This window comes from Neopsephotus bourkii, unplaced genomic scaffold (genome assembly GCF_033783945.1).
Source record: "Neopsephotus bourkii isolate Nb327-2 ecotype Australia unplaced genomic scaffold, CSIRO-AGI_Nbou_v1 NB_53, whole genome shotgun sequence".
NCBI lineage: Eukaryota > Metazoa > Chordata > Aves > Psittaciformes > Psittacidae > Neopsephotus > Neopsephotus bourkii.
In genome coordinates, this window is record NW_026900570.1 from 4,329,614 (window position 1) to 4,345,648 (window position 16,035).

The window sequence follows — 16,035 nt, forward strand, 5'->3', positions numbered from 1 at the left end:
GATTTCTGGGAGGTTGTCTGTTCTGTCAGGCACATCTACAAAGAAATACTCAATGAAACTACTATATGATAACTACCCTAACCTTTCAGAAGTGTAATTATGACTGCACGCACATCTCCTTCTAGATAACCAAAAATAATACTTTGGAGCTTGAATTCTCTAACAGACAGCCTTTTTTTCCCCCTAATATCACCCTGCATTCTGCAAAGCCACTTTTGAACTGCTCAACCTCCTGAAGTTAATGGGGTTGGACGGGAGTAATTGAGAGCGCTGCTTGGCTCTGGATATGCAAACTCAGCAAGCTCAAGGCAACTGAATTGATGTGCTCCCCAGTATAAATCTTAGTTGATAGATACCTCATTTCTCTTCATTAAAATAGCAAACTCACAACACTTCCTCCCTGATGTGGGGCAGAGAGGATGAAGAATGACATTAACGAAGAATAAAAGCAGGAATCTGTCATTGTATTGTTTCAGCAGCTTTGGTGAAGAAAGAAAATTCAAGCTATCACACACACTAATGCAAGCCATGTTAAAACACCAAAATCAATCGCACTGGGAATACATATTTTCTGTTGCTCCCATGAATAGAATTCAAGTAAAAATTCAGAGTTCTGGTTAGGTAACAGAAAATCCTGCTGACAAAACCAGCTCCTTACAGTATAAAATTCTGAATCTCATGAGATAAACAGATCCACAGTTATACCATCTTTGTTATAATATTTAGAATCAGTTATGTGCAGTGAAATCCCAGACAGCATAATAAAATTATCATTTTTTTAACATATGTCTGTTGTCCATGAGAGATACTTGGCTGCCTGTGGTGCACAGCATGACCGGCTAGTCCGTAGTATGTGGACATATTGCACACACGGTGTGGTTACACATTTGTCTCAGATTACTCAATCTGCACAGACGAGTACTAAGAGCACCATTTCTTGCCTCAGGCTAACAAAATAATACAGTCTGAAGAATTCATACAGTTAAAATGCCATGGCTTCTGTTTTCTTATTCATTGATAATATAGTTGCAGCCAAAGCACCATCAGTAGGATAATCTGAAAAAGTCCATATATCAAGTGCAATAAAATCTTTTCAGGCAGGAGTTAGAAATAACTTTAAGACTATGTGTGGTGTCTTTTTAACCTTGCAAACTTTAGGACACTAAAGAGGGATCCTAATCCATCCAGTAGCAAGTGTTCAAACAAACCCACCGAAACCATTATATGGAGTCTCTTCTTGCCATCATATGGCAATGATTAAAGACCCCTCCAAACATTTTCATCTACCAAAGTTTCTGTTTGACTTGCCATTAGAGATGCTTATGTGGAATTTTACTATTATTTGGTGTGTAATATATTTTATATATATATGTGTATGTATATATGTGTGTGTGCATATATATACACATATATATCTACAAACTAAGATACACCAATACACCACAACGCATTTTGTTGCTTATTACAAAAATACAGTCAACACAAGTTTGGGAGGCACAGATTTCTCCTGGTATGTTTTGACAGTTATCAGAATAACTGTACAAGCTGTCCCAAGTGAAACTGCTACCTGACTCCAACACTGTCTTTAGTATATTTATTAATTTCATCCATGCTATGTAAGAATTTTTCAAATTTTTTTTTTTAAAAGTAGGTTGTTTTTTTTTTTTTTCCCACACTTGACTTGAATGTTTTCTGTCACTTGGTAACTTCTTCACTTCCTACAGACCTTAACAGGAAAAAAAAATAGGGGAAAAAAAGCCCCAACCCTTCAAAAATACTTCGAAATTCAGACACATATATTAGTGTTAGATAGGTCAGTTAAACTATCAGTATTAAAACCAAGACCTTTTTATAAGGGAAAAATTTCATTGTATTTCTTTTATTTTAAAATATAGGGACAAAGAAAAAAATCTCACCTTCTCCTTCCCTCTGAAGGATTACACACATCATAAGAAAAGACAGCAATAGCCCCAAATGTCAATTACTAACCTTGGAACAAGCTTGTGGTAGTGTAATTTCAAATCCCTGCTTTTGGGGGGAAAGTGTAACAGTGCAGAAACTTTTTAGACATAAAAATAAATCTACAGAAAACCAAAAAGCTGTTCAGATACTTAGATATCAGCCATTCTCAGAGGAAACAGTTTATTTGACTAGGCAAAAGTATAATAAGGAAAGGTATAAAGATATACCACATAACTGCTGAAAGGATTTATCTTCTGGCTAGCACGCCATGTGGCCCAGATACGAATTCATTATATTCTAATAGACATCCTGCTACTTGACTCACCCCAACTCCATGCTAACAATAGCATTTGTATTCAGCAGGATCTTTGTTTTTAAGTTGATCTGTTCCTGCTGCTCATATCCTGCCTCAAGTCATAATCCTCTGCTTTTACAGGTGGTTGCTGTGGAAAGGATTATAGACCCCAGCTAACAAAAAAGAAATTGGGATCAAGAGAACTCTAAGAAATTAATATACCATTTTTACATAAATGATAGTTACAAAAGAAGCAAAATTATAGCCAACTGGTTCTAGAGTAGATTAGCCTCCAATTCAAAAGAATGTTTTGGACAAAGTATTTAATATGTTGCTAAGAAACATTGTTTTAAAGCTAAATTTGACATTGTTAATGGTCCTTATGAAAGAAGGTAAAGTTGAGAAACACAACAAATATAAGTTTAAAAAAAAAGTAACCTGATCTCAAATATTAACATATTTCTTTCCTGACAGGTATAGAACCAAAACAATTATTCCCAGAACTGCTGTAACTGTCAAATACCTTAAACAAAGCAACAACGTCACTGCACACAGCCATAAAAAACGTTTAATGTAAACAGGAAGGTCAAATCTTAGTTGTAGCAAAATCACCACTGAATTTCTTGATTGGTGTTTTAAATCTCCAAGACAATGGGGTTTCCCCTGCCTGTAAACAGAGGGTATTTGTTTGAATTTATTTCCAGACTGGTCTAACAGCCCTTGACAGCTCTTCCTTCCCCCCCCCACCACCCAGCCCAGCATGGGCTGAGGAGCCTGCCCCATCTCCATGTGTACATCAGCAACCTCAGGACACCTACAGCTTCTTCTTTTTCAAAGCTACCTCTTTGTTAACTCCACCATTTCAACTCCTGGTTGGGTTTTTAGCCTAGCACTGCAGGGATAACACAGTTAACACCACCGTGTATAAAAGCTTTCATGTGCGGCGTGTTTCGGGGAGCCAGAAAGGCTCCTCCATGACGTATGGACTGGGGAGGTCCAGCTCAGAGCTAGGAAATATCTAAATATGGGATTTGGGTTTGCTTCATTCTTAGTCAGCAATATCCCCTTCCCATGGAAGGTATTGGGAATAGCAGCACCTCAATGTGTAGGGTGTTCCACACCAGGTGCTCTCAGGGAAACATCGTGCCTGGGCACCTAAAGAGGTGTCATCACTACACAAGCACACAAAGCCCTAGATGATTAAAACCCTCACTAATGTGGAATCTACTACCTGCACACTCAGAAAAATAGGGATGTTCTTCCCCACTCTCCAAAATGTTTACCCTCATCAGCATTTACCAAATCAGCCATCTACCAAACCACAATTAGAATTTAAACTTGACTAAAATGTCAAAGCTACAGACTGTGAGAATGACACGAGCTGTATTTCTGTATCGTCTCAGCATGCACACCATTAAAAGTATTTTCTAAGAATGAGTTCAATTTACTGCTGCACTTCTAAATTTAGCTGAGTGGCTGAGGCTATTTCTGCCGTACTGCGACTCAGTGATGTCTAGCCGTTGTTTGTGTATAGTTTGAGTGCCATTCTTCATTTAAAAACATCATTTACACCTAAAAAAGCAATCATAATGCATATAGTGAAATATGAAGAAATGATCCTCCTGACCCTTCAGGCTATGATCTAATGGATGGGTTGGACGTAAACATTTATTTAAAAGGTAATTTGAAGTTTATGACATTATTTCCCATCACATGGGAATTGCTATCACACTGAGGCACTTACTCTGTTTTTTATTTCCCAGCATTTATTATCAAACTTGTGTGGTGGTCACATGCAGTATATAATGGAAAAGTAATATCGCTGTGTGACAAAAAACTGCCATAACCAAGATAAATATTCTGTAAATAATGTCCAGTTAAATGAGTTCAAAGTACAGAGCAATGATCATTTGCAGACAGCTTTTTATTTGAAACATAACTGATAACCTTAAACAAACCATAAACAGTGTTCTCAGAAAACCTTTGGATGTCTTCCAATGAGGTTTTAAAGCGTTCCTAATAGCTGGTTGTCCTCACAGAGACAGGTAGAAGCATAAGGCAACAATTATTTCCTCAGGTACAACAAATGGATTTTCAAATCCATGAAGTCCACTTCTGAATGAACCATACTGTGGTATAAGTGTAATTTATCTGCATTTAAAGAAGGGCATTAAGAGACATGGACAACAAGCAATATGGATGGAGAGCCAGTCTTACCACTATGTTTTGTTAGGTGGGTCTCTCAATTTGAAGAGATGAGTAAGAAAACCAAGGAAGCATCAAGTCTGTTCAGAAATGAGGCCCACAGATAACCTGTTCAGGTCTGGTGTAGAGATGCAACCTGCCTGCCACCACCAAAGTGTTACACTACCTCTTAGGGATGTCCCCAGCCACTGACAGCAGCAGCATTTACTGTCGTCATCCTGCGATCTGCATCACAGAAGGGCAAGACAGCAAATGACAATTTGCAGAATCTTTTATCTTCCACTAAGTTCAACTAATATAGTAGGTATCTGGAAAAATCTCTTAAGACCACATAGTTTACTAAAATATTTGGGTTTTGAGAGAAATCTATGTATACACACACCCTGGTAAGGACTAAGAGCACAGGCAAACATATAACTAAAATCAGCTGGAACTAGGTCTGAATGGCCAATACTGAATCTTTTCCTGTATTTGCAAAACTTGTACTCAAAAACTTCAGGGTAGCACGTTACAGGCAGGAGATGTGACCTGAGGATCCTGTTTACAAGATGGCCAACTCATACCTTGGATTTCCTCTCACTACTCTTAAAGATGAGCCACTCCACCACAAGCTGCCTCCAATGAGGATGTTGCTGTTGATTAAAATATACCTACTGAATACAAATACACTATGCAACATCTTCAGGTAGTCCAAGTCCAGCCACTGATCACAGCACATGAATCACTCTCACATAGCTGGTACAAGGTGCACTGTAAATGAAGCTGTTCAACCCAAAGTAGCTTTAATCTAAAATACTGCTCTTCTTCCCCAGCCACGCTGACCTCATACCTGCTCAATAGGTGCCCCAGGATCTGAGCGGAATTACAACTTTCCAGATTCTTTAGAGAAATAGATATAATTTAATTTGTATGCATTAATGAAAATAATCTAATTTTTTTGTAACCAATCACCAAATTTACATAATTCCAAAAACACGGTTCAGGAAATAGGGCTAACATTTCCATGTTTTAAAAAACTTTTGATTAACAAATTCAAATGGAAATATCCTGAGCAAGGCCAGAAACAAGTGTGACACCATTATTTTCAGAATTAACAAAATATAAGAGAGAATAAGCCCTTCCATGGTACAATTATAAATAAAATGCAGAGACATTAGACAAAGAAATTGCTGTTTATTAAAAGTGATAACTGAGTGTACATCAACCCCTTTCAACCTGACCTGCCTAATGTTCTATCAAAACCAAATCTGCTTAAGCAGGCATGATCACAATAGCAATGTGTTTGTTTTCCATGTGAAACAAAATTGCTTTGTAGAAATTTTAAATTAAAAAATGCTGACTATTAATTCTAAACGACTCAATGCTATACTTTATAACAAATATATAATGAAACCTAAGAATATATGTAAACTTTTATATGCTGGGTATGGAAGAGCAAGATCTTTAAAAATAATTTTCTTCTCAGCTTTAATATGTTGAATTAAATAGTAGCCTCACTTTCCTTTAAATTAAGGAGGCATTATTGACAGGACGAGCTGAGGTCTGCATGTACAGCAGGGATTCAACTGTTCTGCTGTCGATGCAGTCATAACACAGTGAGATTCACAAAATGAAAAATAAAGTAAGCTCATTTTTTTAAACAAATGAATCTAGGACTACAAACATCATTATTCTCTAACTAAATTTACTCAGTGTTACTACAGGGTGAAGCTAAAGTCATTTGGCTGCCTTTGTTTTGCTTTTGCATACTTAATATGCTTGCAGGTGTTATAAATTTAACTTTAACTTATTTACTGTGTGTGTAGCTTTGGGGATAATTACAGCTTTATTACCATTTATTTTTGAGTTATTGAAACATACTTTCAAGCTTTAGCTTCATTTTAACATACTTTTTGTCCAGGAGTAAAAGAGCTGTTTATATATGTGGAATATTTGTGCACTTATTTTCTATCCTTGACAGAAAAGGCAACTACAAAGATCAGTGTGCCTTCAGGAAAAGAACAAAGGGTGATATTGGAAAAATGTTTGAGAGTAATATATTGAGAGAGAATGCATCAAAACTATCACTACATAACTATACTCTGTACAGTTCTTATTTATCTAGACTTGGATGTAATAGATCTTGATAGAAAAAAAAAAGGAAGAAAGTAAAATGTTATTTATTTGATTGCTAATACAGCCTTAGTCTGTCTAGTTCAGTTTACTACCTGTCCTCTCGTGCTGCACCGCACTCTGAATATCTGGATATAATTCTTGAGTCTTGGTGTAAGGATTTTGCTTTGTTAGGTTTTTAAATGTCAAAAAGGGCAGGGCTGCTGTTTCTCTTTGAGAGCATTGCAGTCAAACACACAGGCTTGAGACTCATTTTCCTAACAAAACCCCAATTTTAATTATTGTCTGTGAAATAAAAAATTTCAATTATTTTAGCATTGTGAGTGTTTCCTGGTGGTGAGTCATGCAATTACGATTCCCCTTTCTTTATGTACACAAAGAGAGTAGAGGCCACGAAGGAGGGGAAAGGCACAAAAAACATTGCTATCTTTACATGGAGAATTACTTTTCCTTTATTTGTATTTATGTGCTTTAGTCCCTCTTTTTAAATTCAAACATTTTCACAGTCTTATCCTACCATATCACACAAAAGCCATCATGGTCTTGTATATATGTCCAGAAGTCTAGCAGATGTGGAAATTTCTGGCTTGTACGGAACCAAAGATGCTGTCTGTGCAATACAGCTTAAGGAAATATTTGTATTTTAATTCTTTCAGTAACCTCTCCTCAGCAAGCCAGACATCTAAGTAGTCCAGAAGCTCCTGAAGGAGGGAAAGGTCTTTTATGTGGCTCCTGTCACCGCATAAGATGAAAGTCACAAGAAAGATGTGACTGCTTAGGTCTAATGATACTTCCCTGAAAAAACAGTAGTGTGTTTTCTCTGCTATCCATGCCAGGAAAGCACAGGCCTCTTTGGAAATAATACTCCTTTCCAAAGAGTCAGTGAAATCTGAAGACCATGTTTAGGTTAATCTACTGGGAATTTTTTCTATGCAAAAAAATACAGTAGACCACTTCAACTGGGACTGGGAGAGTGCAACAGTTTATATCTTTCATTTCTAGAAGCTGGAAGAGTTTTATGAAACAGATGCCTGACTTCACATGACTGCAGTACACTGGATTTCACAATAGAAGATATATGAAGGAAGTTCATGTTTTTTACAAACCAATTTGAACTGGTATTTTCCCTGCATAATGACATCATGGTCATAATGACATCATGGTGGTTTCTCTCAGAATTTAAAGACACTACCTGGATGCCTCCAAAGAAACCAAGGACTATTTATAGTAGGAAACATCTGTAAACCTTAGGCCTAAAGTACCCTGAGATCTGCTGGTGTAAAAGCACCCAGGTTTTTCTCAGGGTGTCCCTCGCAGTGTCTGAGCATTCATGGTCTTGCAGTTCAGACAACTGTAATTCTGGAAGCAGCAGGATATGACACTGACCTCTTTCTCTCTCCCCCCAAAAATAAAAAAGGAGTATTTTTTTTGTGTGGTTTCAACCAATGCTGGCCTCTAAACTGAATTTCCCACATTTCAGCTGTGGTTGCATGTAGCGCTTTACAAGTACCTACTAAGTATAAAGCTGGGAAAGGAAAGATTTCTTAAGGAGAAACTAGACAGAGAGAAATAATGTGTAAAACAAACTTGATCTTTTCTGTATTTTCTTTATCTTAACTAACTCAAAGACATGCTCATGAGGGCACAGCTGCTTCTTAATATGAATTTGCACAGTAAATTCACTTCTAGCACAGTGAGAGCCATACAGCGCAGTATGGGTAACAAATAAACCATAGTAATGATCGAATTAACTTGAAAGGCCACACAGAACCATGTGCAAATTCATCATGTATTTTGACTTTGTCCAACCCACCCAAAGCCCAACCAGCTTCCAGCAGATGCCAGCGCTCTAAAAGATAACTGCCACAAATGTTTCCTTTTCCATTCCCAGCGTTTATAGTTGCCTGGGGCCCAGAGCAGGCAAAAAACACAGTCCCAAGCCAGCTGTAGTTTCTCAGCTACATTACATTATACATTATGATACATTAAGGCTGTGTAGTCCACTCTTTTATTGCTGTGAAAGACTAAAAATGGGAGATCGTTTCTGCTAGAAATAAGAATTCCCAGCTGCCAGTAGGACTTAGCATGCACTTCCAGCCTGCAAAGAAACACACATACAACCACAAGTTTATGTCTAAAAATGTTTTACTCCATTTCAAAGACTATTATTGCTTCTCCTTAAGCCTCTGTAACTGCATTCATGGTAACAGACGTATCAAAACCAGTCAGAGAAATACAAAAAGTAATCCTAAAAACTTCTAAAAACCTCAAATACTTTATATTTTTTTCTTTTATAACAGGTAGTTATCCACACAGAAGGTGATGCTGGGGTAGGGGAATATTTATCAAGGATGGCCATTAGCAACAGCTCTGTCTTCGTAACATCATCTATCATGACTGTTGAAATTGCCAGTCATTACCCTCTCCTGATTTGAAAACTAAAGTCATCGCTTTCCACCCATTCCCCACAGAAAATAAAAATGAGATCACCCTTTAACTCTGCTAGGAAGAGCAAATGCAAATTTTGTGAACAAGGAAACAACATTAAAAAAAAAAGGATCTATAAAGCACAAAGTTGCTTTATAGGTCAGAGAACTTTATTATGAGCCAAATCTCTACTAAGACAGAGAAACTCTGCTGAGCTACAGGAAAAAATTGCATGTATGAGTTCTATCCTGCCTCTGAGAACAGACATTGTTTCTATCATACAACAGAAAAGCCTTCAAAGATTAAAAATGTCGGTGAATATTTCTACACATTCACTTTATTAATGTTACAAGAGACATCTGAAAAAATTAAGAGGGCTTTTATACTCAACCAGTACTGATGGTCAGAGAATTCGTATTTTGAAGAAAACAGCAACAGCAAAAAATGCACATTACAAAAATGCACTGCCCCTGCATACAACCATGCTCTAAAGTCAATCACAGTAGTACCCTGGCACTGCCCACCCCAAGGAGAGCTGCAGACCTCCCCACCACTCCTGACTGCCCCATGGCACTGCTCCCCACAAGTACCCTGCAGCAAGGAGTTAACATGCATTTGCTTTTAAAGAAAAGAACTTCCTTGGCCATTACTGAAGCTTCCGGGTCTCCCTTTGCCAACTTATGAAAGCACAGGAGTTGTTACTTCACCTTGGACTTCTCCACCAGGCACCAGGTTGCCTGGAAGAAGCATCACGGGAACAGCACAGGAGAACACACACAAGGTAGGCACATTCCTAAAACTCTCACATCCTAATTCTGGATTATTTTAAGACCTGGGGCACGAAATTATAGACATCTTCTAAAATATTATCAGCTATTTTATTACCTAGAATATTTTTTCCTCATGTGCCTGCTAACAACTTCTGCCTCAACAATGTTCTTCAGAAATAGTGTTGCATGTTGCAGTTTTATTATGCGGATAGCTTGTCCTCTGTTAGTCTTTAATGTATTTAATATATCTGAACATCTTTGCCTTTGTGCTAGGCAGAAGACAGAGCAAGAGTTTCATTCTTCCTCCAGTTCCTTATTTTATAGATATTTATTTTATTTTCTACACTGCCACTTGTTACTGTTTTAGAAGAAATAATTTGTCTTTTCAATCTCTCTTCATATGAGCTCTCCATGCCCTTAATCATTCTTGTCACCTTTTCCTCAGTCCCTTCATTTCTGCAGTGCTCCTTCAGCAATGGAGTGACCAGCCCTCACAGAAGGCTCAAACATTGATTTATACTTAATTAACTTCTAAAGCCCTCAAACAAGCAAACACAATTATTAGTCAACGATGCCTGGAGAGCCATTGGGTTGACCAAGACCTTCAAAAAGGAGCTAAAATTTGGAACAGCTTGCTAGGTAAGCCTTCTGTATTTTTTAACTTCACACCCAAGAGGTTTCCAATGAGGTTAATTAGGAATTGGAGCTCTTTATTTCAGTCTTGTGGGTGTCAGCACACGGAATTTACATGCTCATGTCCCCAGTTTACTGTACTATTATTTCCCCATAGCATAGAAGGAGATGCTGTATGACAGAATTTCACTATATAACATGAATTTACATTTGTAGATTATTCTTGCTCTCAAAACTACACTCAGCACCACCACATTTCTCCTCTTATCTTATACAGATAGCCAGCCACTGGTTTCCTTTGCTGCAACAAAACCTCTTCCAGCAAATCACACCAATTCACTCCACAGGAGGCATTTTTCTTTTCCAGGAAGCCAGAATGAACTCCAGGAGAGAAGCTGGAAAAAGGTAAAATCCAAGTTTCTTTTCCCTGCACTGTCAGAAAAGGCACGGTATACTGAATCTTTCCTTTTCATCTTTCCCTCATTCTTCTATTATTAGTGGGAAAGATCGATATTTCTCTGACATGTGAATACTCTTCCTGATACATTTTGAAGATTAGGGAGATGTTCAGACCAGCAGCGCTAGTAAATGGGTAGGGCTGGTTCTACTGCAGACTGCTACAAACCATGTACCCCTGCTGTTGTGCGACAGCACAACCAAGGAAAAGCCTTCCCAGCTGAACAAAATGCATACATCTCCAAGTTAGGTAACATTTGATGAAGGAAAAGGAAATGAACATGGTTCTGCAAAGCAGCAGCAGTCCTATGCAGAAGGAAAAAGCAGGAATCATCAAGAAGCTTGCACCTACGGTAGGAAGACTGAAAAATAAAAACTGCACAAAAAAAAAATAAATGAATAGGATTGTATCAGTCTGAAATACTAAAAGTTCAACAAACTATTTCCCTGATCAAAATCTGTGCTTGTTCAGAATGCAGTCATCCCAAGAAAACATCAATAAACTATCATTCATCTTCGGCAAAAAGTCTAGAAAACTGGTCAGCAAAGCTTAGAGAAAGCCGCATGCATTTTCTCCTTTGGATACGCCACCTACACTAAACTTTATTTTCTCCAATCCAAAAGCTATTCTCTCCCACCCCCTCCAAATTAATTTTGGTTCTTTGAAGGATTTAACTTCTAGGAGCCACTTTCACAGTCATGGTTTGATTGCTTGGTAAGAATACAAGTGACAAAAAGTGGATCTGCACACTGAAAGCTGGGAACTTGAACTAGAATACAGAGAGCTGCAGGAATGCCCCAGCTGACTTACACTGCAGTGACATACACTGGTGCTATAAGAGCTTAGAACCTATATTTGCAAAAATCACAGTACAAAGAAGTCACGTGCATTGTCTCAGTCCTTCATCATACTTTTCTGGTGTGCATTTAATCACTCAAATTTTCTTTTACAGGTCTTTCAACTGCTAGAAGGCATTTAGATCTCTGTTGTGCATGTGAACATATGAAAAGAAAAATATTTGGTATAGGTGGTCCTCATCCCTGGAACTGTAGCCTTGTCCCTCTCGAAAGGAATGAAATCAGGACTCTTGTCCAGTCAACACAAATCACATCCTCAACATACAATTCCGTACTCTGCACACAGACCATCCATGGGTCCCCCTGCCCTCACATGTCACACACACTCCCAAGCATGCTTGAAATGCACGTCTCGCCTGTGCCTTTGGGAATATTGGAGCAGTTGAGCAGCCTGACCCCAGGAGAGCTCCAGTCTGCTCTGCCCAAACTTCTCTTATAGTTTATACCACAATAAAATGCACAAAAATATCACAGTCCATTTAGAATATTCCGCTTCGTGACATCCTTGCAACAGCTGCACAACTGGGCTACAGGCAGGTTTGAAACCAACTTTTTTTCATCTGTCCCACAGAACAGACAAGTCTATATGGATTTACCAGGGTAAAACCTTAGGTGGCTGCAGTAAGCCTCAACTCTTTCCCTAAGGCTGCATACAAACACAAAGTGCAGGAAGGGCAAAGATCCCTGAAGCTGAGATCTCACAGGCTTTGGGCAGGACGTGGACCTGCTCTGCCAGCATGCTGCCAAGCACAGCGTGTCTTCAGCCTGCGAGGAGAAAGGGAAAGGAAGTGACACTGCATCCACATTCCTCTTCCCTTTCACTGCCTGCCGTGTGAGACCAGTGTGCGGGATGAACAGATGTACCCAGAAGAAAGGAGTAGGAAGAATGCTTTTTATGTACCTTACAGACTTCAGAGAATAAACTGCAACCTGTTTCTGCTCGCAGGCAACATGGTCCCACAAGAACTGACAAACATCACCTACAACAACTCTTTATGTACACAAAATTAACTCCTACTTTCTTCCAGGGAACATGACCCTGGTACAAGATTTGTTCTGCAAATAAAAAAGACTTCCCAGTTAAAAACTTTAAAAACTGTAGTTTGTTCTTCTACTACAGCACTCTGAAGGAATATGAAGGGCTCAGCAAGCCAGACCACAGTGCTAGCTGCTGAGTGTTCAGAGAATATACAATAGAAGAATCTGAATCATGATAACAGAGCTGCTCCAAAAGAAAAAAGGAAAATCCTAAAATGCACTAAAGGGCAGAAGTGTGTAGGAAAGACAGGCCTGATTATTCTCTACATTACATCAGAAAAAAAATGCCACTGAAGACAGTACAGTTATTCCAGACAGAAATCAGGACACTTGAGATGATGTACGGCCTGGGACTGCAAATCAAATACTCTCCAGCCCATTAGGCAAGGCTGCGGTTATCTTTGGCTTCTTTATAACATACAGGCACTGGGATATAATCAATTTACCAGAGGGAGACAATCCATTGTATGTATTGAGAACCAGCCCACATTCAGCTGGCAAACAGCCTATGGCACAGCAGAGATGGGTGGAACGGGCTCTGAAGCAGAAGTGGGATGTTCAGGAGCGGAATGCTTGGGACCGGAAGCTCCCACCTTGGAGGTCCAAGGTGGGGAGCAAGGGCAGATAAAGCAACAGTAATCCTCACTCTCTAAAACTGGTTGGCCACAGCCAAATTATTAAACACACTGACCAGTTAATGATTATATGTCTTTTTCTCGGCCTGTGCTGAGCAACTGTTCAGGAGAAAGTGGGCCTAAAATGATGCCAGGGCCATTCAAACAATTTACTGCTTTAGTTTACCAGGCGAGATGCAGCCTGCAACCTGCAAGTCCAGAGCACCTCCAGCACACTTTCTTAGAAATGACTGTTTGGGTAAAGACTCTGGATTTCCCAGTAATTAAAAATGAGTCACTAAATTTCCCCTCCTATTATTTTTTTCTTAGATTTTCTCACACCCTAAACACACAGAAATTATACTGCAAGATGCTTGGAGTGTGTTTGTCCTTGTTCCACAAAACACTAAGCTCAAATACTGTACTCTTTAGACAGGGAAAACTAAATGAAGTCCGTTAAGAGGGCTAACATCACCTCCTCTCTGCTGCTTTGCACTAATCCTACACAGATAAACAGCCAAATACTTGGAAATGATGGTTTATATTTCTGACACCTAAACCCACACAGCACCTTCTCATCCAAGCATTCCAGGAGTTGCATACATATTCATTTTCCTTCCATACCTGCAAAAAAACTTCTCTCTCCACCTATCCACCCTAATACAAGGAGTGTTTTACTCAAAAGTGTTGCTGCACTGCCACTGCTGCAGCAGCCCAGGACCTGGGTTGTGAAGGTAAAGCCTTCTCTGGTCAGGGCCAGACCCTTTCTCCAACACTGATTCATTTACAAAAGTTATTTTCTTGAACTTAAAACAGGACCTGCTTAGAGGAGAGCCATTCATAACGAGCCCAATAAACCTCTCTCACACAGCCAGCACAGTTACCCAGGGCTGCCTCGCTCCTGGGGCGATGGGTACTGCAGCAATGGGGAGAGCAGGGGAGGAGGCAAACGGGAGAACACTGCTCCTCACAGACAGACATGACAAGTTCAAACACGGATTTCCTGAAGTGCCCCATTGAAATCTGTGCCATTGAGCTTCAGCTTTTCAGGTGGGCATTCCTCATTAAGCAGTATTTTGACGCTGACTTTAAATGTTAGCGGTATCATAAGCAAATATACCTCTATTATCTCTTTACACCACAACCATCAAACAGGCGTGTTTGATAGATTTCTGCAGATTTACAAATTCACACACTATTTTGAAATCCTATTTTGAACATTACTACCATTTAATTCAATTTTATGGTTACCACAGGAAGCAAGGTTAGGGAATTACATAGTCCAATGCACCACAGGAATTCTGGATTGTCCTGAACATTAACCAGATTTAAAAAAAACACCAACAAACAAAAAACCCAACAATCAATCAAAACCCTAAATAAACCCAAACCAACATTATTAAAAGTTAAATTTGTATTTTTAAACATTCTGGTTTGCCTCATTCTGCTTTGGCCATCCACTGACTTCACAGAAGTCTTTTAAGCATACAGTAAATTCTCATCACCTTAAAATGCTCCCCACTCCTTTTTCCTTTCCCATCATTCCTATGAATGACTATTGCACAGTATATTTTGTACATTGTCAAAACTGTCTCACCTTGAAGTACAGTGATTTATGTAACAACATTACATACAATGTATTTGCAGGTTCCTGAGAATTTATTTTAAGACAAAATTCTAATTAAAGATATAGGGAAAATTGTTCAGATAATACACAATAAGCAGACTTAAATGGATGAGAACAACTCTTCTTATACACGGACCTCCCCGTGTATGCTTTATTAGAAACAATTAGTTTGTCCTATTGCTTTACACAGTCACTCAAGATTGTATTATTTTTCTCTTTTAATAAGGATGCAGGAAAAGGAATGATTAAAACTGCGTTGTCCTTTGTTTTCCCAGAAGAAAACACAAGCAAGCCCTTCCTAGCATTCAGCCTTAAGGCAAAATTTTCACCTATCAAAAATCCTTACTAATTGTATTCCCTATGAAATGTTTACTAAATACGCAGTACTGAATACACCTTGTCCTCGGTGATATCTTTTTGCTGAAGTGTAGGAGGGTCCTTGAAAATGAAGTTTTACATACATAAGAGGTAATACTTTATGGTACTGATTATCCCCAGTTTACCAGCTTTTTTTGGTCCAAATGTTGATGTTAATTCGAAAATTACTGAAAACTTAACAATAAGAACAGCAAAATTTTCCTTTTTCCATTCTTCCATTTCACTTCATAAAAAAACAATTTTCTAAGGAGTTGATATACAGTATTGCTATAACATTAAGGTCTAATACTGTAATAACAAGTTTGCTTGTGAAAGTTAGTCTACAGTGTAAAAGCCATATTAGAGGTAGTGAATTATCTGTATTTAAACACACAAAGCAGGCATGGTGATTAAGAAGAGAGTATGTTTCCAGTGGATTCTTTCAGTTGCAGCCTTTTAAAATATTTGCAGCAAAATATTTATTGTAATTGTGGCAAATACTGTGCTCTTAACATCTCTAATGAAAAATAACAGCAGGATCAAGTCTATAAAAGCACAGAGAAGTTCTTGATGGCTTTGAATCCAGAAGGATCATGTAATTAATAAGACTGTATCTGACAAAGGAATATATAATTTGTATATAATGTAATACATGTGATAATGTAGAATTTAACATATACT

The 16,035-nt window shown here is 38.5% G+C and overlaps 1 protein-coding gene across 2 annotated transcripts in view; it reads right to left on the bottom strand.

Moving 5' to 3' along the window:
* The window catches only part of PTPRN2 (protein tyrosine phosphatase receptor type N2), a 652,626-nt gene that overhangs the window by 84,958 nt on the left and 551,633 nt on the right, over positions 1-16,035 (bottom strand). The window lies entirely within an intron of this gene.